This window comes from Motacilla alba, chromosome 4 (assembly GCF_015832195.1).
Source record: "Motacilla alba alba isolate MOTALB_02 chromosome 4, Motacilla_alba_V1.0_pri, whole genome shotgun sequence".
Lineage (NCBI taxonomy): Eukaryota > Metazoa > Chordata > Aves > Passeriformes > Motacillidae > Motacilla > Motacilla alba.
The window spans coordinates 16,906,710-16,930,401 of NC_052019.1; the positions used below are offsets into that span (position 1 = coordinate 16,906,710).

Below are 23,692 nucleotides of genomic sequence, written 5' to 3' on the forward strand. Positions count from 1 at the left end.
TTAGTGCTGGAGATTAATCCCAGACTGACTGACTAAAATGCTTTATAAGGCTTTAGAAATTACCTTGTACTTTCACATTACAGGATGTACACGAATATTTCTGGAATTAGTTACTAAGACAATTAAAACAATTATTAAATATGACATGCTCTAATGACAAGGTTATAATTTGTCCAGCTAGAAAGTTTTAATTTTATGATTTATTTCAGTAATGCCAGCTAATAATTGAGCCATTCACTTTTTTCACCTTACATGGTATTGAAGAAAGAATTCATGCAGAAGATTCCTTTGTCCCAGAAAATCCCATCAGATTTCTAGGGTTTTTTTCCATGTAAAATCCATCTTATTTCCAAAACTAACATTACCCCTGTCTTTGCAGGTAGGGCAATGTGTTTCTATACACTTTAAAAGTACAGACTAGTCACGAGATACAGAACCAGAAAAATTCATCAAAACAGCAGCTGATTAACTGACAAATACCTTCTGTTGCAAACCTCTTTGGATAGAAAATCTAACCTTAAGGGAAGCATGTGAAAAGTGCACTTATTGCATCCTAGTGTCTCTCACATGCTCACAGTAAACAAAGATTAATGTTATTTTTACCTTTTCTAACTACAGAGAAGTGAGTTGAATCCCTTTGGTAGCTAAATTAACACCACTTCAGGTTTTTTTCTTTTTGCTTTTTAATGAGCGTGCATACTGAGATACACAAATTACTACTCCAAATGTTTCCCTTAGCTTTTGCCATCAAAAATCTGCATTTAAAAAAAGCTTCTCATGAACTCTTTCTGTATCTTAATATTATCACTTAATATTACACTAGATATCAAGTAAGTTTTATGTTTAGTAATATAGTGGACAACTTTTCTGAATCAATCAGTTTTCTTAAGTTTATTTTGTTCAGAAGATAGTTAAACTTATTCTACTTTTAAACATGGACACCAAGGAGCTTTGTGAAAATTCTAGTTAAAAAAAAAAAAGGAAAGAAAAGAAAATTAGGTAAGATGGGTATTTTTAGAAATTTCATTTTAATTAGCTATGAGATTTTTTAATTTAAGTGGCCAAATCTGGTTTCAACATTTCCAGTCTCAGAAATAAAATACATTATTATTTAAGTATATGAAACCTCAGTTATTTAATTGTATGTTTATCTCTTTCTAAACCAAGGTGTTTAGAATGTGCCTAGATTTACCAGGTTTGAGAATCCAGACATTTATCTCATAATTTATAATACAAAACCACACCATTGTTTTGTATTATTCTTCTGTGTTTTCATGTATTTAATGCCTGTGTTAAGAACTCCTGGGACAGTGTAGATACCAATGACTTGAAAATATTATGAATTAATACAATTCAACTGTGTCATCTTCAGCTTCACCTGTTTACTGTGTCTCAGCCTATGATTAATGGAGCCAATCCTTGCTGGAAGTCTGAAAGCTATTTTTTATTAATTTTCACTTTCACGTCATGCACTGAGGAACATCATACTGCCTGAAGTGCAGTCCTCCTCTCCTCTTTTGCTAAGCCAGGAAGTTCAATTTAAAAAATGACTGTAAAAGTAACTAGAAGACAGAAAATAGTATCTGTAGAAAGTAAGAAAAAACAACATGTAAAATGAAAGATGCAATAAGGGCAACAAGAAAAATGTATTAAGAACAATCTTTTTTTCATAAGTTTAAAGTCTAATATTTATTCATGGCAGGAGTAGCTGCACTGCCTACGGCCCTCTCACATAACTTTCTCCATCAACTTCCCATGTAAAATGAATATAGTATTTTTAAATTAAGGAAATAGAGAACATCCTAAGCTCGACTGGTAAGATGATTTAGTGCTGACATCCCAGCTTCCAAGGGCAGGTGTGCTGGTGGGAGAGCACTGCCATGGAGAAGGTGATGACAGGGGGTAACCTGAGCAGGGTGCAGGGCTGCTCCATCCCACCCACTCCTCCAGCTGAGCACGGCTGCAGGCAGCTCCCACCTGGCACCAGAATTACACCACCTGCCTGTGCCTGTGCTTACCTTGGTGTGAAGCAGCATGTTCTCATGGAAACATCTGCTGCCAGTAGAAATGGTGCATGGAATTGCTCCCTGCTAGAAAAATTCCATCCAAGTGCTTAAGGCACAAATGATGTGCTGAATTTTTCCCATCAGTCCATCTGAAAGGGCTGCAAGAGTATCTGCACTATGGTCCTTTCTCCTCTAGTGTTAGCACTAATGAATGGCATTTTCATTCAATACTTCATGAGTCTTGAGTGCCTTTTGTAGTGAAATCTGTTTCAAGCACTTGCCTGGTGCATTACACCAGGCCAGCATCCTGGGCATTAAAGTTTTGAAAATTAAATGGCAGTCTAGAAAATAAAACAAGAAACAAAACAAATTTAAAAAAAAAACCCAACCAAAACAACAACAAAAAAAAAACCCCAAACAGAAACCAAAACCAAATAAAAAAAAAACAAAAAAAAACCCAAACAAGCAAAACCAAAAAAAAAAAGAAAAAAAAAAACAAACCAAAAAAAAAACCCAAGAAAAAACCAACTCAACCCATGGTGAATTCATTCTTTCAGACACGCTTTACATTGCTCGTAGAGAAGTAAGTGTCTTGGCTCATTGAAAGCAGAAATCAATCCAGACTGGAAAAAAGAAAAAATAGAAACATGAATTCAAGAGTCATATCTGAAAACTTCTTTTGGTTTTATTTCTTTTTTTTTAACTTATTTTTAGCTTGTTAATATCTGCAATGACAGTGACTTTGGATATAGCTTCTTTTGTAAAATTGTATTTTTGGACCTGTCATTTTTAAATAGGAAGAATCATTTTGTTGATTTCCATCAGTCCTTTATTAAAATAATATCTTAGAATGTTATTACCATTGTGTTTCTGCCTTAGAATATGCAACTAAGGTCAAAGCTGAAACTGAAACTCGATTGTTAACCATCCCACCATGGTATTTTTATTTTTCATTTCTTTGGCTGTCTTTTTTGAGAGGTGGGCTGTATGCTAGGAGAGACAGGAACTCAGCTGATGTGTTATTTGTAACAGTAGTTAAAACAGAATAATTTTTTTTCCACAGTGTGGCAGCAAAGCCTTTTAAGAGGAAGAACTGACTTGTCTCAAGAAGATCTTGCTAAGTCAGTTGAAAATTCTGAACAGCTGAAATCAGAGTTGTCCTTGTCCCCAGTGAACTGGATTCTGTTTGGAAGACTAATTCTCTGCTTCAGAATTCCAAATCACTGCAGATTTTTTTGGGGGGTTTGTTTCTGGGGGTTTGTTTTGTTGTGTTTTTGTTTACCACAGTTACTTCTGTTTAAAATTCCTTTTTTCTATAATAAAAGTGCTGAAATACCTAACAGTTCACCAAAATGTTGAATGATGCTTTGCTGTGTTATAAAACCATTCTGCAGACCCACAGGCAAAGATGTGAAAGAAATTCTGTGCTGTCATGCCTGGTAGGGAGAACTTAGCAATGTGCAGGCAGGCAGTAAGTGTTCTGCAGTTCAGCAAATGAATCAGATATAGAAATGGCACAGAACACTCAAAAGCAAATTATGTTGATTTTTTTACTTCCCAGTGCCTTGCATCTGTGTCTGTGTGTGAGCAAATGATCAAGAGAGAAAGCAAATACAATGAAATCTAATTCCTGAAGAATTATATGTGACAAAAACATCCACAACCCACTCTGCAATCCTCCATATTCAGAATCACTCCTTAAATAAGGAGAATCATCACCACATTTCTGTTAGCTATGGCTAAACCCTCCTGACTGCAGCAATGTTCCACACCCATTTTTCCTCCCATTTCAAATAAATTAAGGAACCAAGCATTTTTCCTGCCTTCCATTCTCTACCCCTTCTTACTGGGTACCACTTTTCTTCTAACCACATTCAGCTTGTCCAGCTTTGAACAGAGCAGGTCTATTTTCCTCATCATTTCACTCTGCACTTTCTCCTAACACTACTTATTCTTTTATGCTTGAAGTCAAAGGCTGAAATTCTTTCTTATAGTTTCTTAAAGGCTTAAGAGAAAATTGTTGCTATTTTGGAAAAGGCAAGACCTACTTTTTCTAGGGAAATTATTTGTTTAAATACATCTCAAAGGATTAATCAAGAAAAATACTTTTTCTAGTCATTAAAATAATCAAAGATTTAATTAGGGCTATACCAACTAAGCAAAGCTAAGCAGTTCATTTTTGGTTGATTTATTTTCTGCAATAGACAATGAAAAAATAATTACATTTTAGGAAATTATGTCTAATGTGAAGATGTCTGAAAACATAGTAGTGTTTGCATTGTAATCATTTAATTAGAACTACTGATGTAGATTATCCTGTGTGACAGGATCTGGATCATTGAGACATCTGACTAACCCTATGTCTATAGGGTAGCTCAATAATGGAATTACTGGAGGATCTCTTAAAACATTTGTGTACCAATATAAACACACATGTATGTACTTTTATCCTGCATCTGTGGTGAGAACCTAAATCTTATTATGCTAAATTTGGGTATATAGACTATCAGACAAGCCAGAAATGGATAAGAAGTATCCCATTAGAGAGTTCATTTCTCCTGTGGGACTTGCTGATTCATGATTTAAATATACAGTGATAAATTACTTCTGTGAAAGAGTCTAATGGTGTGTATCAAAAAGAAGAAGCTATTAAATTCTAATATTATATCTGTGGGAGGAAATAAATATTTGGCTACATCAAAACAGTCTCTAGAAAATATGAAGAGTTTTTTTCTAATTAAAAAATAGCAATTTATTTCATCTTTTATTATCAGCAATGTCTGTACACAGAGAATGATTCACAATATCAATCTTTTAAAAATTATTTTATTGTTATTGTCATATACAGGTAAATCAGTATTGACTTCCTGGCTTGTCATCCTGCTTTATCTTTGATAATTGAAGAGTTATTTTATCAGTATAAATCAAATTTATCTGTGCTTTGCTATGGATGACTTTAAATTCATTTACTATGAAACCAATCGTACAAGGTAACCTATAATCATCTCTTAACTTCAATATATTGTAAAATATTTCAAATTAATTTCAGAAATGCTTAATGAAAGCAATTAAAGGAACAGAGCTGCCCATGAGCTGCCTGCAGCTATGACATGACCTATGGATTTTAAAGCAAGGTACTACCTATATTCAAAAGTTCATTATTAATGTCAGAAATTCATGGTTATTTAGCATAATTTAAAATAGACATTTTTAGCTAACAATCTTTTAGGTTTATTGTAAGCTAAACTCTGTTAAATCTTTGAATTTACCAGGAATGATGAAGAATATATAGCCAGTGTCATACAAGGATACCACTGATAGCTCCTACTGCTTACAGAAGAGAGTGGTAACAATAGAGACAAACACACAGATAAACCAGCTACATGGGTACCTATATTTCACAAACAAAAGCTGGACTGATTGATTGATTTATTGATTGATCATTTCCTGAGTCCACTAAATGCTGCTTCATTTTGCTGAAGTAAAGGAGACTAATCTTTCCTAACTTCCTGAAAGTACTAGAAGTGATCCTAAAAATACATCAAAGAAAATGTATGAGAGAAAATGTAATATGGCCATGCCAAAATTCTATATGCAGTAGACTATTTCACTGCAAAAATAATTCACAGAAATTAAAAAAAAAAAAACAAAAAAACCCTAAAATCAGTGTTTCAGTAATTACCTAGCTTGGTCACAGAGCTGATTATCAAGTGCTCAACATGTATGGGCCACTGAAGTGGAAACTGCTTGAACTTAATGAGCAGTTAGAATAGGCCAGAGTCAAAATTGGATTTCTGTTTGGCTTAGAACCATGTAGCAGCATCTTTTATGGCTACTGCTTTTAGTTTCCACTCTCCAGGAAGGCAAACTGAAGCTGGCCCTGAAATAAAGTGAGGCAGGTACGACAGCAATGCAAGCTCATTAGGAAAGTGAACTAATTGATGTCACAGAGCTCCATGCTCTTGCAACTGGTTTATGAGAAGCCAGCTATTTTCACACTGTAACAGAGTCACCAGGATAAACATTCCTATCCCTGCATTGTCTTCAACCACGTTGTCCCTCTTATGCTTCCAGTGAGTGTCAGCGAACCTGTGCATCATAACCAACCACAGGCTCTGCTGAGCCCTTCCTTGTCACACAGGGGAACATCAGCACAGTGTATCCTTTACAGATCATCTTCAGTATCCTCAACAATCAATACAGAAATACACACAAATATAAGAACCAGATTTTGCTGTTTAGGTGAGGCCTAAATTTTTGCTTTCCTTCCTATCCACTAAAAGATTTGTGATTACTTATCACAGAGTAGGGAAGTTCAATGAAAAAAAAAATACTTCTGTTTAAAATGTATAGATTAAATTTACTTAATGAAAAATGGGTTTAGCTTGCATAAGAAAGAATTAAAGTCTACCTAGAGAGAAAGAAACTAACAGATTTTTAGGATCTTGAAAAAAATTATAATACTTCTAGAAAGGGAAAAAAGCTCCACAAAGGGGATGTGACGTCTTAATGAATTTCAAAACATTTTTATATATATATGCATATATATATAACTTATCTGTTTGCACACAAACACATAATATAATTTTCCTTAGTCACCTGATGCTGTAGCACAAACAAGTATTAAAAAAAAATACCCAGCTATGATTTATAGATCTATTATAATTTTCTAACCAGAATTTCACATCTTGCAAAATAAATTATGGAATTGCATAAAATTTAAAAGCAAGAGAAATATTTTGAGAGAGAGAATTAGAGAAAATTTTAAACACAAAGCTGTAGTTCATGAGCTATTACTGAGCTAGACCTGTTTATCTAGAAACATTACTAGACATACATATGTGCACTCTCTATATATGTAATATGTATGCACTCTCCATATGTATGTATTGTATTTGCAATAATATCTTTCTGTTATATGGGCTTAGTTTTGGTCTCATATGTAATGTCATTATTAGTTTGTTCCTAACTGCACAGTTAATCCATCTCCACAGAAGAAATAAGGACATTTTATTTTAACCATATTTAGTTAGCTGTCCCTGCCTTGTTTTCTATATACCCTTGAGGGACGTGATGGATCCAAACCCATCATCCCATGGGGCCTTTTCTGATGGCTCTCATAGCTCCAGTGGTCCAGTGGTTCCCAGACACTGCTGAACATGCCTTTATATATTAATCTCATGGAGTAAATGATGACTTGGCCTGTCAATATAGTGTTTGGAGGTTGAAAATCAGATTAGTTATAAGAAGAACAAATGTTCATGAGTCAAAAATGTACTTAAGACATACCCAGCAAAATTAATGCTTTTACTCCTGAAAAAACTCCTGAAATTCATACACATCTGTAATTACAGAGATGCTACTTTGTAGAAAACTAGAACATAACCTTCAAACATTCATTTCATTCATGGCAGCATATCCATACATGGTTAAAAACTCCAGTTTCTTACAGATGTTTACTTCACAGTCATTGAGGAGATAAGAGCACACAAATGGGATATTACTATGTTTACTGATTTTCTGATATTTTATCTCTTAGAAAAATCTAATGAGATTTATTTATTTGTTTGTTTTTGTAAGAGGAAATGAACAGTGAATACTTCAAAAAATAAAGGTCTGTGTTCATCCTCTATTAATAGAACAGTGAAGTTCATGAAGGCCAGGAATATGCATGGGTTTTGTGAATTTGGAGAGGGGAAAGGTACTGTTAGTACATTGGAAAGCAAAAGAATAAGCATGCCAAACATTAATTAGTACCTTCATGCTCAAAGAGGAAATAAGCCATAAAAGAAATTAAGTAGTTTGCTACAGCTGTGCCAAGGCTTTTGAAGAATTCACAGTACCTGTGATATTCAAAATACACATCCAATTCTGGCAGAAGATTACTTGGGGCTGCAATGTGGCCTCCAGCTGAGGTTAAGGATGCTTACCCCTTGGAAATCAAGCTCCATGTGACCTGGATGAGAACCATGACCTGGATGAACCATGCAGACACTTCAGTTTCTCCATGTCATATTACAGATTTCCAGGGGTTTATTAAAAAGCAGGTATTCATCTCAATGGGCTGTGACACACCAACACCCACTGGCTCATCACCAGCTCCCCTGCAGCCCCCCTGCCTCAGATTAAATGTCTGTTTTGATCCCATGGCAGATGTGCTTCCAGACACATGAAGACCACTCCCACAGGAAAAAAGGGAAGCTGGGAAGGACCTGCAGGTCACTGGAGTGACTCATCCAGCTTCGTCCCTTGCCCCTTCTCCAGCACTGAGCAAACCCGACATGGACAGCCCACCTGTCTCCTCTGAAGTGTAACAGCCAAGCTATTTTCATGCTGTGTTAGGAAACAATACCAGAGAGGACAGGTATTGATAAAGTATTTGCAGCTCCAATACCACAAGTATGCTATCAGAAGAGGCACACTCACTTATTTCACATTTATTCTGGTTTAAGAGAGTTTAACTCCCAAATACCTGTATTACCTTATGAATACTAATGCATATTAGTGAAAATAGCTAAAACATCCTTCTCAGAAAACCATGATTTCTTCTGCAGACATTCACAGTTAATCCATATTTATTTTATCCTTCTCAGCTTCTGACATTCAGAGCAGACCATTTGCCACAGGCTTGTGACAGCACAGACCCAGTCACGCCACCTTCATTTGAGGCAAGGAGTGCAGGGTACTCCATTGCTTTAAAGAGTTTTTAGTCTAGAGCTGATCACAGTGCTGTCAAGAAAGTGCTTTATTTATAGCAGGCTGCTGATTCTGTCTGAAATTATTCCTATCTCACAAATTATGCTCTGTGACTGGCTTTGTTTTGGGAAAACATGTCTGCATAATTGATAGTGGAATGCAGGAAGGTGCTAACTATCAATTTCTGGTGTCAAAAAGCAGCTGAGGTTGAAACATGCTGCTTAATGTACTGGCAAGATTATCTGATACATAAAAAATTTTTTCTAAAATCCTAACATGCATCAAATAAACGATATAGTTAGAAATATGATTCCATATTATAACTGGTAGAAGAAATTAAAATTATTAGTAGCTTTGATCCAATGAATGTTTAAATAGGGATATTTCAAACTCAATCTTTCACACACTGAATACTTCTTTAATAGTAGGGGCCTTATCTTTTTCTGCAAAGATACAGGAAACTTCACTTTTGAATTATTAAATGCTGTTTGAATGCAGCTGAGATTCACAAGCCTGACAGTCTGATGAATCTTGTGACTATGTTGCATTACCACAAGACTAAAGATCCTTGGCTGTTTGATAAAAAATGAATTGCTTTTTCTACCAAGCAGAAGGACAAAACCTGGCAAAAAATTAGATAAATGAGTAATTGTTAATGTTTCCATTTTTTCATGTGGATTTTTATTCTGCAGCAATTAGCACCCTCTAATACCTAAGGTACAAACTAGCATTATCTGTGGATTTTGAATTCAAAAACTAATCTACATTAATGACTCTAAATTAACTCATATAACAGAAAGGCATATGATAAAGGCCCCTAATTTCATCATTTCAAGAACTGAAAAAATGTTTTACAGTTACTACCAGACAGTAATTTTCTGACAATTTATACTGAGGGAATTACTGTTCTTTCCACAATGAAAATAATTTTAGTGTCAATGTTGTACATGTAGCTGCTACACTGCAGATAGACTTGCCAGTATGGCCACATACTGCTCAAAACATTCTGGTTAGGAACTGTTTTTATATGTGTACTTTCATTATTTTGAAATAAAATTCTCTTTATTGAGCTTAAGAAACTTCTGTGTTTGTGACTGACTCCACATGTAGATCTATCTGTAATTTTGTAGCAAGATCCAAGCCCCACTCACTATTTTATCTTGCCTTCTATGGTAGAAGAGCTGCTCTGGCAGAGACCTCTGGCCTCTCTTCTCCAGTTTATTCAGGGTTTTATTCTGCTAGGAGATGGAAAAGGGCTTCCAATTTATCTGTCCTTTCATGTAGAATTGCAGCTACTTCTTTTCACTTTATTTTTCACTTCTTCACTTTTTACTTTTCAGGTAGAGTCTTTTATTTACACTGAGTGTTCTTACTTCGTTTATGAGTAAAAAGTCCTATGTATCAGAAGTGGGTGTGCTTCAAGGGGAAAAGACAATGTTATAGTGGAAAATAAATGGATCAGCAGCCCAGAAATATATGGGAGCTTGCCAATTTTTAATTGGCTGTGAGGACACAAGTGGGGGTAATGTGAGAGTTAATTACAGTCTCATTGGAAAAAAGAGAACAAAAAATAAGAGAAGAGGGTAGAATTAAACAGAGGGAAAATGAAATCAAGAAAGCTAAGTGTTTGAAGTTTGGAACTTACTGCCCAGGTTGTTTTTTTATTAAGTATTAGACATATATTTATCAGTATGGGATAGAAGTTCATGGTATTAATGTCATTCTATTCCAAAACATGTACTCACTAGCAAAGAACAAAACAGCTGAGAAAACATTTGTAGATGCCTTAAACCTTTGGAAGGAGTCTATAAATACTGCAGAGAGCTGAGTGAAAGCACCCAGCACTTTCACAACCTAGAAACATTGCTGCCACCTTAACAGAACATTGAAATAACTCTGGGAAGGTCAAGTGTCTACAGGTTACAGACACAGAAGAGAAGAAAGGGAACAACAGAGGGAAGAACAAACCAACCAATGAACTGACTATTTGGCCTTGTAGAGACCCAAAATTTTAAACAAGTATGTAAAAACTGAGAAATTTCTTAGCACACAAGGTGAAATGTTGTTGGGAGGACAGCTAAAGAACTGTGCCTCATGCATTGAGTTCTGATAGCTTTCTGCAGACAAAAAACTGGATTGTGTACTCTTGAAATTCTCTTTATGAGAGTGTTCTACTCAGTTTTCAGACTGAAAATTTGCAGGAAACTAAGTTTTTGATGGATGAAAGACTTACAAAAATTACTTTTTGATCAGGAAAGTTGAAAGGCACAAGTAGAGGCTGTGATTGGAAGACCAGAGCTCTTGAGTTACAGCTAAATGCACACCAATACTACATTATATCCAGAAGTAAAAGGTACTTTGCAAAAAGCTCACTGTGCATGGCATGGCCAAGTAACAACTAGGCTGACATTGTAAGCAACAGGAATAGCAGAACAATGATCCTAATGTAGCCAAGTCAGATGCCTGACATCTGTTACTTGATGGTATTGCAGGGAGGTCCTAATAGCTGCAAAAGTTACTTAAAACTCTGCAAGAATGCAACTTATTTGTCAAATGTCAGAGTGACTAAGTTTCTTCAGGCATGCAGAGAGAATGGCATGACAGCCTGGTGAACATGAGCTGGAAGACAGCAAAAAGAACGAGATATTATTCCACAAGTGAAGACATAAGCGGTACAGCAGAGCTTTATGAGGCAAATCACTGGACTGCATTATTGGTGCGGAACAGTCACTTGCTTAGCAAGCTCTTCCAGTGGAATAAAAAGACAAATGTTGTCCTTAGTTTCAAGAACACTTATAAATGCTATGAAGTAGAGAAAATTAAAAAATGGGTTTGTTGAAACTCTTGGGGAGTGGGTACAAACCAAAAAAAGGAAAAGAGCAAATGTGCTAAACTGAGCCAGAAAGTGAGGATTACATCTCTTTCTTTTGGCAGAAAGTGTTTGTTTTTGTGAATGAGAAACCTGAAAATCCTACAAAGGAGATACAACAGGACTTTAAATACTTAGATACCACATGTTAAAGATAAGACTTGTCTGAATATCACACTGGAAACAAACTGTAATTTCAGAGTGATTAAGTTACTAGGGAGAGGTTATTTTAGTTTTGGTGCTATCTAAGAGGAAAGAATGGATTAACAATGTCTTCTGGTAAATGCAGTTAAACTGATTTTTTAGAAAAATGAGATGCAACAGCTACAGAAATAAAACAGAAACACCCTCCAATCACACCATCACCATCAAACTCAACAGATTTCAGCAAACTCTTGAGAGTGGTTAAAGGTTGTTTAGAAAGATGATTGAAGATAAACATGTGCAATATGCTGGCGGTTTATAAAGGAAAGTTACATTAAATGCACAAATTGTACCAAAGGACGGGAAGAAGAGCCCACTGCACTTGGAAACCTTCAATGATTGGCTGTCAAGAAATAACCCTACAAAAAAACCACAAAACCAACAAAACAAAAAACCCAAGGTCATATAACTAAGGAAGAATATAGAGAAAAAACATAAAAAACAGAATGGAAGCATAAAGTGGGTTTCAAATGGCAAGAAACAAAATGAACAAAAAGAATTTTAAAATAGCCAATAAATAAATTAAAAGAAAAAAAAGCAGATCAGTGGTAGCAGAAAGGGAGAGAAAACAATGCAGAGAAAGGTAAAATGTCATATCCCCTTCACACCAGCCTTCAAAAACTGGTAAATCTTGACAAGCCATTCAAAACCACTTAAGAGAAAAAAAAATGGATTGCAAGCTGAAGTATATAAAGAATATGTTATGAATATTTAGGTAAGATGGATGTATTCAAATTGTCTGGTCTCAATTAAATTCACCTTAGAGAAACCAGACAGTGATTTCTGAATCACTAAAATTATCTTTATGAGCTTCTGGAGGACAGGGGAGGTCTCAGATGACCAGAGAAGGGCAAATATAGCATTTGTCTCTTCACAAAAAAGGAGTCCTGATGGAATAAGAGACCAATCAGCCTAAGTTTGATTAATGGAGAAATTCTGCAACTACTCAACTACACTAGAAGTATCCACATAATTTTCAGAATGGATCCCTCTTACTGCAGACTATAATCCTAAAGAGAAAAACAAAGTCATAAAAACTAAAAACACCAGAACATATTTGTTTGTCAAAATGGTACCAAAAAATGTTACAGGGTAGATGGCCTGTGGCATAGAGAAGGTATGGCAGTTCACAAACCACAAAAGTAAAATATGTGCTTCTTTCATTTATGTGCCAGGGGAGATAAACAGGCTCACTATTCTTCAACAGAAAACACATACATGAGAAAATGGTAGTATTCTATGGGAAGTAATTTTTAAACTGACCAGAGAAATGCCGTAATTGCTAAGAAGAGACAGAAGTTAGAGAATAAAAGGGTTTTCCCCCTAATAACAAACAAACTTTATAGATTGATTTAAAGTCACAAAATGACTGCATATTCTCTGCAGGACACAAAGGACCTTGGATGGGCTCACACAATTTTAATGCTTGGACAGAAACCTTTGGAAATTATCTAGTCCAGTCTCGTACTGGAAAAAGAACCAGTTTCAAAGATTAATTCATCTTCAAAGTTAGGTCAGGCCACTCAGGGCTGGTCCAGACAAGTTCTGAAAATCTCTCAGGATGAATATGTCAGTCTCTCTGGGCCACTTACTCCAGCATTTGATCACCCTCAGGGCTGAGAAGTTTTCTTGTGATGACACAGAATTTTCCTTGCTGTAGCTTTGGAAGATGCACAAGTTGTGCTCCATCTCTCTCTAACCAGCCCCTAGGTTGTACAAGTTCCCCTTCAGCTTTCTCTTCTTCAGGCAAAAAAAGGCCTCTCAGCTCTCTGAGCTGCAATCCAGCCCCTTAAACACCTGCTTTTTCTCAGCTGAACTTACTCAGGTTTTCCATCCTCTCTATTGCACTGCAAAAGCTGAGCACAGCCATGGGCACCACTCATCCTCTGTTCTCACAGAGAAGGGGGAGCTCTGCTACAAGACAAAGGACCTGAAACACAGGACAAGCCAAGTTTTTCTCACATTATTACACCTGACTGCAGGTGCTCTTAAGATGAACTTGTTCCCAACCCCATATGCACTCACAGGCTACAAGGTGGGAAATCACTTCCAGTTTTACTGGAAGTTCCCCTGAGGGGACCAACATCACAAATATTCATAAATTCAGCAAATGCATTTTTGAGTGGTGAAGGAAATCACTATGAGTTTTAATCACCATATTGTCCCTTGTGTTGCTCTGGACAAGCACAAAAGAAGCTGTCTCAGATAAACTGTGGATTCCAATCTTTTTCTTCTTTCTCATGTTCACAAAAATAAAAATATCACACAATAAAACCAGCCTCTCTCTTGTACTGCCTCAGACAAAGCAGTGCAGCAAACATCTAGTAAATTCCCAGGTCAGCACAAAGAAGTCAAGCGAGACAAGTTCTGCTTGCAAAGTGTGTCCCACAGTAGGTCTGTTGAGTGGCAATGAGCCTTCCTTCAGCTGCCAAAGGACTGAATTGACAGTAACCTTTATACATATATGGTTGAAGTATTAAAGCTCACGGTGCATGACTAAAGGAAAACCAACTAGTACCTATTTTTAGACTCTGTCTCAGAGGTTCTGCCTATATTCTTCCATCTACATTTTAAACTATTTTGGTGCTAAAATGCATGATTGTTGGCAGAGAAACAAGACAAGGTGAAAACATCACTAAATATTAGCCATGCATCTTAACAAGTCATGACCCATGTAAGCACTCTTAATACTGCATAAACCATGGAAACAAATTCTTTGCAGTTCCTTTGTAAAAGCCAAGGAAAGAAATCTAGAAAAGCCATAAGGATTTGGAACCTTCATGGTCTGAAAACCCCACACTCCAAGACACAATCAAAGCAGTCAGCTTTGCCCTTTCTCCAAAAATTTTCAAGCTGGACAATTCAGCCCAATGATATTTTATAGAGGAACAGAAAATTATTTAAATTCTTTGTGTTCATCTCCTAGCACAGACTGCAGAAGCTGTAATCAGGTTTATATCCAGTTTCTAAGATGGCTATGCCTCCTCTATCCATGACTTCAGAGCCAGAAGAGGCCAAGTCAACAACTTAAGAACTTTTGCATTGCGGCAGGGCAAATACACCTCCAATTTAGTATCCTGTAGATCCCTGGAGAAGACGAAAAAACTGGTATTTCCTTTAAGATAACCTTGATGTCTTCAGCCAGGGCTTTCTATAGTAGAGGTAAATTTCCTGCATAGTTGCCTTTTTGGATTTATCCTTCATGAATTTGTAAAAGAGCTTTTTTGAATCCTTCTAAGCTTCGGCCAAAATCAGTATCATTTGCAAGCTGACTATATCCACTGTGATAGGTACACCCCTGGCACGTTCTGAATCTGCCACAGGATAATTTCACTCCTCATACCTTAATAATGAGAAACACTGAACCTCTTTATGTCCCTTCATGACACTCACTTTTATAACCTCCTATCTCCTCTCCTGTCTTTCCCCTCATTAGTCATTTTTTTCTAGGCTGAAGAGTCCTGATCTACTTAGACATGTCCTTGTACTAAACCCCTTCCGTACCTTTGATCATTCATGCTGGTTTTTTTCTGTACCTTTTCTAGCTTTGTTTTGTCCTTTTTGAGACACTGGAACAGCACACAGGAATCAAGATAAAGGCAATAGTTTCATACAGAGATATAATGATGTTTGCTTTTGTTCTCTTTTCCTTTCCTAATAATTCTTAATGTCATATTTGCTGTTTTGATAGCTACTCAGCACAGAAGTGACATTTTCAGAGCACACCCTATTATGATTCGCAGATCTCTTTCTCGAGCGATAAAAGCAGGAACACGGCACACCACTGTGGATATAATGGCAGGACTGTGTTTTACATGCACATTGCTTCACATTTATGACTACTGACACCTTATAACACATTCATTCAACACTTTTCTGCAAGTCTTCAGTGTTGCCCTTTTGCCCTAAAGGGAACTTCTCTCTTGCCCACTCCCTCTTTTCTGGGATTGTTATAGCAGCAATGAGGAGGAGATTTAGATTTAAGGAGGTCACTGGAAAAAACCCAGTAGTTATAATCCCTACACATGAACCTTGGGAACCACTCTAGTTTTTTGGGTAATATGAGATATTTTTCCACCATTTGCATTTGTAAATTAAAGTATAAAAAGTAGTTTTTGGGCTTTTTTAATTAAAGACAAAAAGAAATATCTGAAAAGAGAGATAGGCAGGTCAATGAAGACCTCCATAACTATAACTACCTCAGTGATGTTTCACAGGCTTTTCCTATAGAGAGTTGGCTATATGTGAACTGTTCTCTACTTCTGTAGAATAATTTAATCAATGCCTAAGTCTTACTGGTAGAAAAGTGCTTTAAAGATCATTTGATCCACTAATTTAACTTGTATGAGGAAGGCCCCTCTGCCTGCTGCTCCTGTTAGCCCAAACATGCACCTCTCTATCTAACAATTTCTCCTGCTCACCATGCTTTGAACTGTGATTTGCTTTGATAATCTTTCCCATTTAGTTAATTCCAGCACTTTTGACAATGCTGCCATTTCAGTTCTTTGAATATGGCGTGCAGTGTAAGACATCCAACAGATTCTCATTTAACAGGAGGTATTAAGAAGGTTTTACTGTTCCCCTAGAAAGGACTACCCTGCAGGTCTTTCCAGTCTTTGCTCTCCCATGCTAAATGACATTGCCTAGGTTTAAGGAGATGTATCAATACGATTTCTTTTCATCCTACTGTAAGGACAAAATTTTTTGATGATATACCTTCTTTTAAAAACAAAACAAACAAAAAACCCAGGTCTACTTTTCCTGTAGATCTTCTGTAAGGCTTTCTGTTGCTTATAACAGGAAAAAATCTTTTCATCATTTTTTCTTACGCCTTTATCCAATTATTTTTCATAATTTGATTGGAATACCCTGATATTTTTACAGTTAGGCAAAGTGTGTACATTTTTCTAGTTTCCTTTCTTGGACCTTCTGAATACTGATTTCCCAATTAGTAATACATTTGACCCTTCAATTTAATGACACCTTTTATTTCCTCATTGAAATCTGTTTTGATATTGTAGTGTGAATTTTCACTGAAACTCTAATTTGATGTTTCAAAATTAAAATTATCCCCATTACATCCAAATGTACTTTACCCTTACGAATGGTTCTTTCAATTTCCTTAGTTTGAACTCCTCATTTTAACATAGACGATTTTTTCAATTTAGGCAGTAATATAATGAATTCTGCTATTCTTATCAGAATATTGAATCTAATTACATTACAGTGACCTAAAGACTTGGACAGTAGCTTTTTGACAGCAATATTTTGAACTGGATCCTGTCCACTCTTGCAAACCAACTCAAAAATTCCTTCATTTCTTCTCTCTCCCTGTGCAGCTGTTGCATTTAACAACTGCCTGTGGATTTAAAAAATTTATATTTGAAATCACATTTAACCTATCTGCAAAGGGGATAATGACATTTTTCCATTATAATTGTGTTTTTTAAGTGGCATGTTCTAGGATATACTTTTCTGAATAAGTTTCTAAGATTCAAATCATAAATTATTACATTTATAGACAAATTCTAATAAATACAAGGAATTACTATTTAAAAATTGTTCTTCAATATGTCTCATATCTTTAAAAATGGATGGAAGAGGAATAAGGCATAATGAAATAGTAGCATATCTTTTTCTTTAAATTCAAAACACCTTTTAAAACTCTCACAGTACAGTTCAATGTTTTCATTTCTTCTTTTTTTCCTTTGTCCCAGTCTCTTTCTGCCTTTTTCAGCCACCATTCTACTTTTAATTCTTTTAGTTTGAAGTTTGATTTTCATATTCCCATTAATTAAACCAGAAGTAAAGCAAGACAACTCAGAGGAAGGCCAAAGCACTAAGCAGCCTATATCCACAGGCAGCTTGTACCAGCAGGGACAGCTGTACTGACAGAAAAAAAGAAATTCTATATTTTATAGTATTCTATAAAAATACTTTGTTTGAAAGACACATTCTTTGACAAACATTCTGATCTGTTTAACAGTGCTTTTTGAGAGAATGCCACTTTCCTGTAAAAAAACCAAAACACCTAGAGGACAAAACCACATTTTTTAAGGTACATGGAAAACCTGTCTCCTCTTTTCTTTTTCCTTCATTAGTGAAAGAGACCTAATTTTATCCAAGTAGGTCATTATATGATACATTGAGAGTCATGGCATGAAAAATGTCGGTACAAAATTATCACAGACCTCATTCCTATTTGTTGCTTTTAGGACACACAGAAAGGGAAGGTTTGAAAGAGTTTAGTGTTAGTAACTTAAGGCGTTTTCCATTAAATGCTCCATGAAATAAACTCCTTGGTAAACAAGGAAAGTATTATGTATTGAAAGTTATATAAACAGTGTTAAAATGTGGCAAATCAGCATATAATTTTGCTTTAAGTATGATTTGCATGCTTCAAAAACAAAAATCTCAAAAAAAGGTTTCAGAATGGTAAAAATACAGACTCCTAGTCGTATTTTTCTCATATTATCCTTTACAATTCTGTTTCAGCACTTTTATATAGGCTGGTGAATGAAGGCATAGTTGTAACCATCGCTGGGACTGAGTAACGTACCCAGGGACAGGAGAAGTAGAGGTTCAGATCTCCATTCTCCCAAGATTTCAGCCCATGCCATTTTAATTCAAGTCATTTCCACCTCCTGTTACACAAGGGTTAAAAAACTGATGGCAGTGTTTGGCAGTGAAACCTCTTTTGCACAGAAAAGCAATGAATGCACATCCCTCATTCTGGGATATGGTTCAGAGACTTTTGGAAAAAAAATGCCAACAGCAGCTCCTCACTCTTGTAAAGGCTTGTGAATTTAAGCCAGGTTTTTTGTTTTTTTTTCCTGATGTATAAAAGAGAAGTCCTGCTATTTGAACATGCATACTCATTCATTGAAAAGGCTAAAACCCTTTCTACATCTGCTTGATTTGATTCAGGTGCTGGTCAAACTAAAAATATACATTAAAAATTATTTCAATCCCAAAATATGTTTATCACAGCAACGAGGGCTGGAGATGCAGCTGTAAATGACACGACAGATTTATATAATCTTAGAAGCCTAATCTGTCAGTGCTCACTTGGTATATCCATAACTGATGCTTTGAAGGAAGAAAGCACTGTGCTCCCCTTAACTCCAAAAAGCCATAGACCCATTTGTCTGTGTGATCCCACAGGTAAAGAAGATAAGAAGGTAAGAAGGTAAAAATAAACAAGTATCATTTTAGTCTAACAAAAATGTTAAAATATCCAGTTGAATAAAATATTTATAAGACATTGAAGTTTAGCTCACAAAGGGTTATAAATCTCAATTTTTTCACTTCAGAGAACCCTTATGTGTAATGAAAATGTATACTTCTGTCTCATCTCTCAACATGTCTCTGGAGTTATGGAAAATGTAAAACAGTCTAACCTCACTCAAAATAAATAAATAGATCATATGACTTAAATGCTCTTGAGGGATGAATAACAACATCACTGAAGAGCCAACTAGACACCATAAAGAGATGAAGTTGCAAACAGGACTTACGGTTTACCCTTAATAATGACTGAAAAAAGAGGAAATATATGAAGAAATCTGCTCTTCAGCATAACTTTTCCTTGCAAAAAATATTGTACTAAACCAAAAAACCTAAACCAAACCACAGTAAATTTTATTTTAATGAATGGGATTTTTAAACTATAGAATCATAGAATGGATTGTGTTAGAAAAGACCTTTCGGGGTCATCTAGTCCAAGCCCCTTGCAATCAGCAGGGACACCTTCAAGCAGATCAGATTGTTCAGAGCCTCGTCCAACCTGACCTTGGATGTTTCCAGGGATGAGGCTTCACTGGGTAACCTGTGCCAATGTCTCATGTGCTCAACATAAAAAATTCCTTCCAAGTATCTTGTCGGACTCTGTCTTCTTTCAGGTCAAAACCTTGCCTTGCCCTGTTGCTACAGGCCCTATAATATTTGCACTTATATATCAATATATGAACACACACACACACACACACACACACACAGAGATGATTTCAAATTTGAACAGCCATTTATCTTTTAAAAGGCAAATGAGCTTGAAAAATTTAAAAAAAAAGGCTCAAAACCTAGAAAACAAATTTTAAACACAATTGTCCCAATAGATACAGGAATAAATGCAAAATAAAACTTAAGGCAAATAATGTCTACAGTTTCAATATATAGCAGAAATAGAAGAAGGATAGAGAAGAGCAAGGAACACGATCAAAGGCAAGGAATAGATTTCTGCACAAAATGTAACAAAAAATAAAATTAGAGAACAGTAGCTCAGTAGCACTTCCAGCTGTAATACTAGAGGAAATGTAATGAAACTAGCAGGTGAACAAAGAAATATCTTCTTCACACACTGCACAGTTAAGATGTAACTTTTTTTAATATATAGAATGCTGCAGAATCCAAAAATATTCATCCTAAAAACCCCTACTTTTAAAAATTAATGTTTTAGAAATATATAAATAACTAATAAATGAAATGTCATTATCTCCTGTTTGGGAAATTCTTCAATTGTAAATTGCTAGGAATCAAAGAATATTCCTAGGACATCTCAATATATGCTTTTCTTATTTATTACCTTCTTTAAACGCGTTGACCTTTGACAAACCAATATAGAAGCTAAACGAACTTCACTCTGACCTACAAGAGATTTTTATGTTTTGTATTGCCATTTATATGCCCATAAACCCTCATGAACACTTCAAAGAGTACAGTAATTTTCACTGCAGATAAAATGACCAAATAAAGCTATACTGCCTAACAAAACTAATTCTTCTTGACAGGAAAAGTTTGGAACAAACTATAATGTACTTAGGGCAAAGTTATGCATGTCTATCACATTTTGCAACCTGCAGTATGTCAATATCATGCAATACTAACATGTGCTACAATTTAATCTCTCTCTATAACTTATCTGTATTATTCATGATAAATAGTTCCCATTTCTATGCACAATATTGATATTCTGCTAACATGACACAGGCTGACAAGAAAGTGGAAAAAAAATGGGTAGAGGGCCTTACTATGTCTGGAGGCATTTTTCTATCAGCAACCAAGCAGGGAGCAGAAATAAAGAATCCTCTCGCCTTCCTAGAGCTGCTGAAATGAGCTGTTTATTTGACTAGCAAGTCATGGTGTAGACTGTGAAGCCCAACAAACAAACAAGTTTAACACAGCCTCCCAGACAAGTAGGTCACCTCCTTTTCAAGGAAGCAATGTAAACAAAAACAGAAACCTCCTAAGAGACAGATAGACACCTTTGCAACCTGGGTAAGATTAGATGCTGAAAGACTGTGGATACCTCAGCCTCTTTTCATCAGATATTGACAATACCTTGTATAGTTACAACTGGATTGCTTTTGCTTGCTTGTAAAAAGAGTTTATGCATTGCATGGCATTGAATAATATTATGTGGTGTGATAATCAACCTTATTTATTTTCTGAATGAAAAGAATATATTTGTTTAACACTTCTTGCTTATCCTGCAGCTCAGCTATGCCAACATAGCAAAAAACTGTTCCTTCATCACTGCCTCAGAGAGTTTATTCTCAAGAATGTGTTAGCTGGAGTTTTTAGGAGAAACTTATTTGACACAGTAGTCCCTGTCATAGTATTACAGTTTTATAAATGCATATTCTTTACAAAATTCCACTCAAATAATTTGTTAAATATTATTTTCATTTATTGTTTACAAAAGCAAACATTGTGCACTGTAACCTGATGTTTCCTGGGTTTAGGTTTTAACCTGTACTATCTGCATCTCCCTGATCATAGTTGAATCTTTTTTTTGTGACTTTCCCTCTACAAAGAGAAGTAGACAAGCTTTTCATGGGTTTTAATCTTAAAAAAATATGAATCAGCTTATTGTTACTCATAAACCTAATGTGAGATTTGTAGAGTTACCACCATCAAGCTACTCTCACAATTAACTGAATAACAAAATGATGAAATAATAGTGCAAAAAAACTGTTTGAAGAATCAAAATTCTCAGCCAGGAATCCTGTAATTATGTCTCAGTTGGGTTTTGTCCAACAGAAAACACAGGAATATGAAGGCTGAAATAATAAATCCATTATTAACATACTGAGCATAAAAAGGAACAGTTATTTTATTCACAGTGACTTACTTACATCCATTCAGAAGTGATTCAGGGGTCAGCTATCAGAAGATATCAGCACAGTGATTAACAGAGGTAAAACCACAAATTCACTGTTAGAAACTGTTGGGAAAGGACAAAAAACAGAAGGGCATCACTGTGCTTTTATACACTGCATCCAACTCCTGAATACTGTGCACAGTGATGGTTCTCCAATCTTCAAATATAAAGCAAAAAGAAACTTTAAAAGGAGAGGACAGCAAGGATGGTCATGCATACAAAGTGATTTCTGGAAAAGACATACCCATGGGGAAATGGGTATGTCAAACCATAGTACATCCCATGAAAATATGACGTAGCAATTTTTAAACAAAGGGATGGGACTTTTTCCCCTACCTACCATATAATTAACTGTGGCATTCATTGCCATAGGGTGTTGTGAGGTCAAAAGTCTATACAGGACCAAAGGAAAAAAAAAAAAATGAAAAGTGCTAAAAAATGGCAAAAGAATGGAATAGTCATTGTGACTACTGTTATTAATGAAAAGTTCTTAAAAGTCTTCTTTCTGAAGCCTAAAAAGCCATGACAAGGAAAGATCACATTAAATTTACCCTCAATTTCTCCTATGCTTTTCATGACTAGTCAATGTATGAATTTCACTGAACACTTGACTGATACAACTGTTGTTATGTTTTCTTTTCATTATTTTGTCATAATTATACTTTAAAATATTTTTTGCCCTTCTCATTGCTATATCGTGATATTTATTCTGAAGGTTTGGCTGAGGTTTTTAGTATATTCTCTTTTTAGTTAGACATATTTTCTTTTTCCTGATCTAAAAAGCAAGAATTTCTGAAAAGAACTACAGTAAAAAACAGTATTTCTGAAATCCTCTTCTGACCTTCACCCCACTCACACTGCATGTCCTCCTTTTCTACTTAGCACTTTTTTCTTACAGTTCTTCTTTCCTTGCAAATCATTCATGCAAAAAATTTAAGTGACAGCTATCCTCCATTAGAAGATTAACTCTGTTTGAAAATTATTCCTTGTTAAGAAGTACTGTGTCACACTAGAATTAGATGCTTGAATTAACACTGCAAAATTTAGAAACATGATTACTGTATTATTATCATTTAATGATTTTCATTTTACAGCTTACTTTTTTATAAGAAAGCCATTTCTCCATCTTGTGCTCACAGTGTGCCTACTCACTTAGAACTATACATCTAACTATTGCGGAACAAAAATAGCATAAAAAAAGCTGCTCAGAAATAGAAATTACCATATTCATGACTTTCTAGATAAACTTTTCAAAACACAGTAGAAGATAGAAACCGAACCAGAAAAGTTATTGTCAAGTTTCCTGATTAAACAGACAGCTCCACAAAATAGCTGAACTTGTCAAAAAATATAAAGAAACATTTATTTAAAAGCAATGACATAAAATTAAAGATTCAATAGGTCTAAAATGCACTAGTCTAGTTCATTAAAGCCAACAAGGAATAAAAAATAAATATGTGTATTAGAAAAGCAAAGTAGACAATGAAAAGCTATTTTCCGAGGACATAAACCTAATCATTAAAAGATAATTTAGATACAAGTGTGCTGAAGTAGTAGGGTGTAAAGGAAGCAACTGAGCAATACAAACTATTTGGCTTTTTGAAGCACCACCTTTTTGCCCTCCTTCATGTTTCTGTTTGAAAGTGTCTCTATTCTGAGAGCAAAGAAAAGCCATGTCCCAGAGCTAATTCACAGAAGGCTAGCATATATTTCAGACTATGCTATGGCTTAAACATCTACTCAGAGTTTGAGCTACTC

At 35.4% G+C, this 23,692-nt stretch overlaps 1 protein-coding gene across 5 annotated transcripts in view; it reads right to left on the bottom strand.

Moving 5' to 3' along the window:
• Window positions 1–23,692, bottom strand: part of KCNIP4 (potassium voltage-gated channel interacting protein 4) — a 390,761-nt gene that overhangs the window by 229,122 nt on the left and 137,947 nt on the right. The window contains exon 1 of one of the 5 annotated variants that reach the window (XM_038134764.1): window positions 20,802–22,123. The exons of the other annotated variants lie outside the window; for them this stretch is intronic. The gene's annotated coding sequence lies outside the window, so the exon portion shown is untranslated. Of the gene's footprint in view, window positions 1–20,801; window positions 22,124–23,692 lie in introns of those variants that run through there. 5 annotated transcript variants of the gene reach the window in all.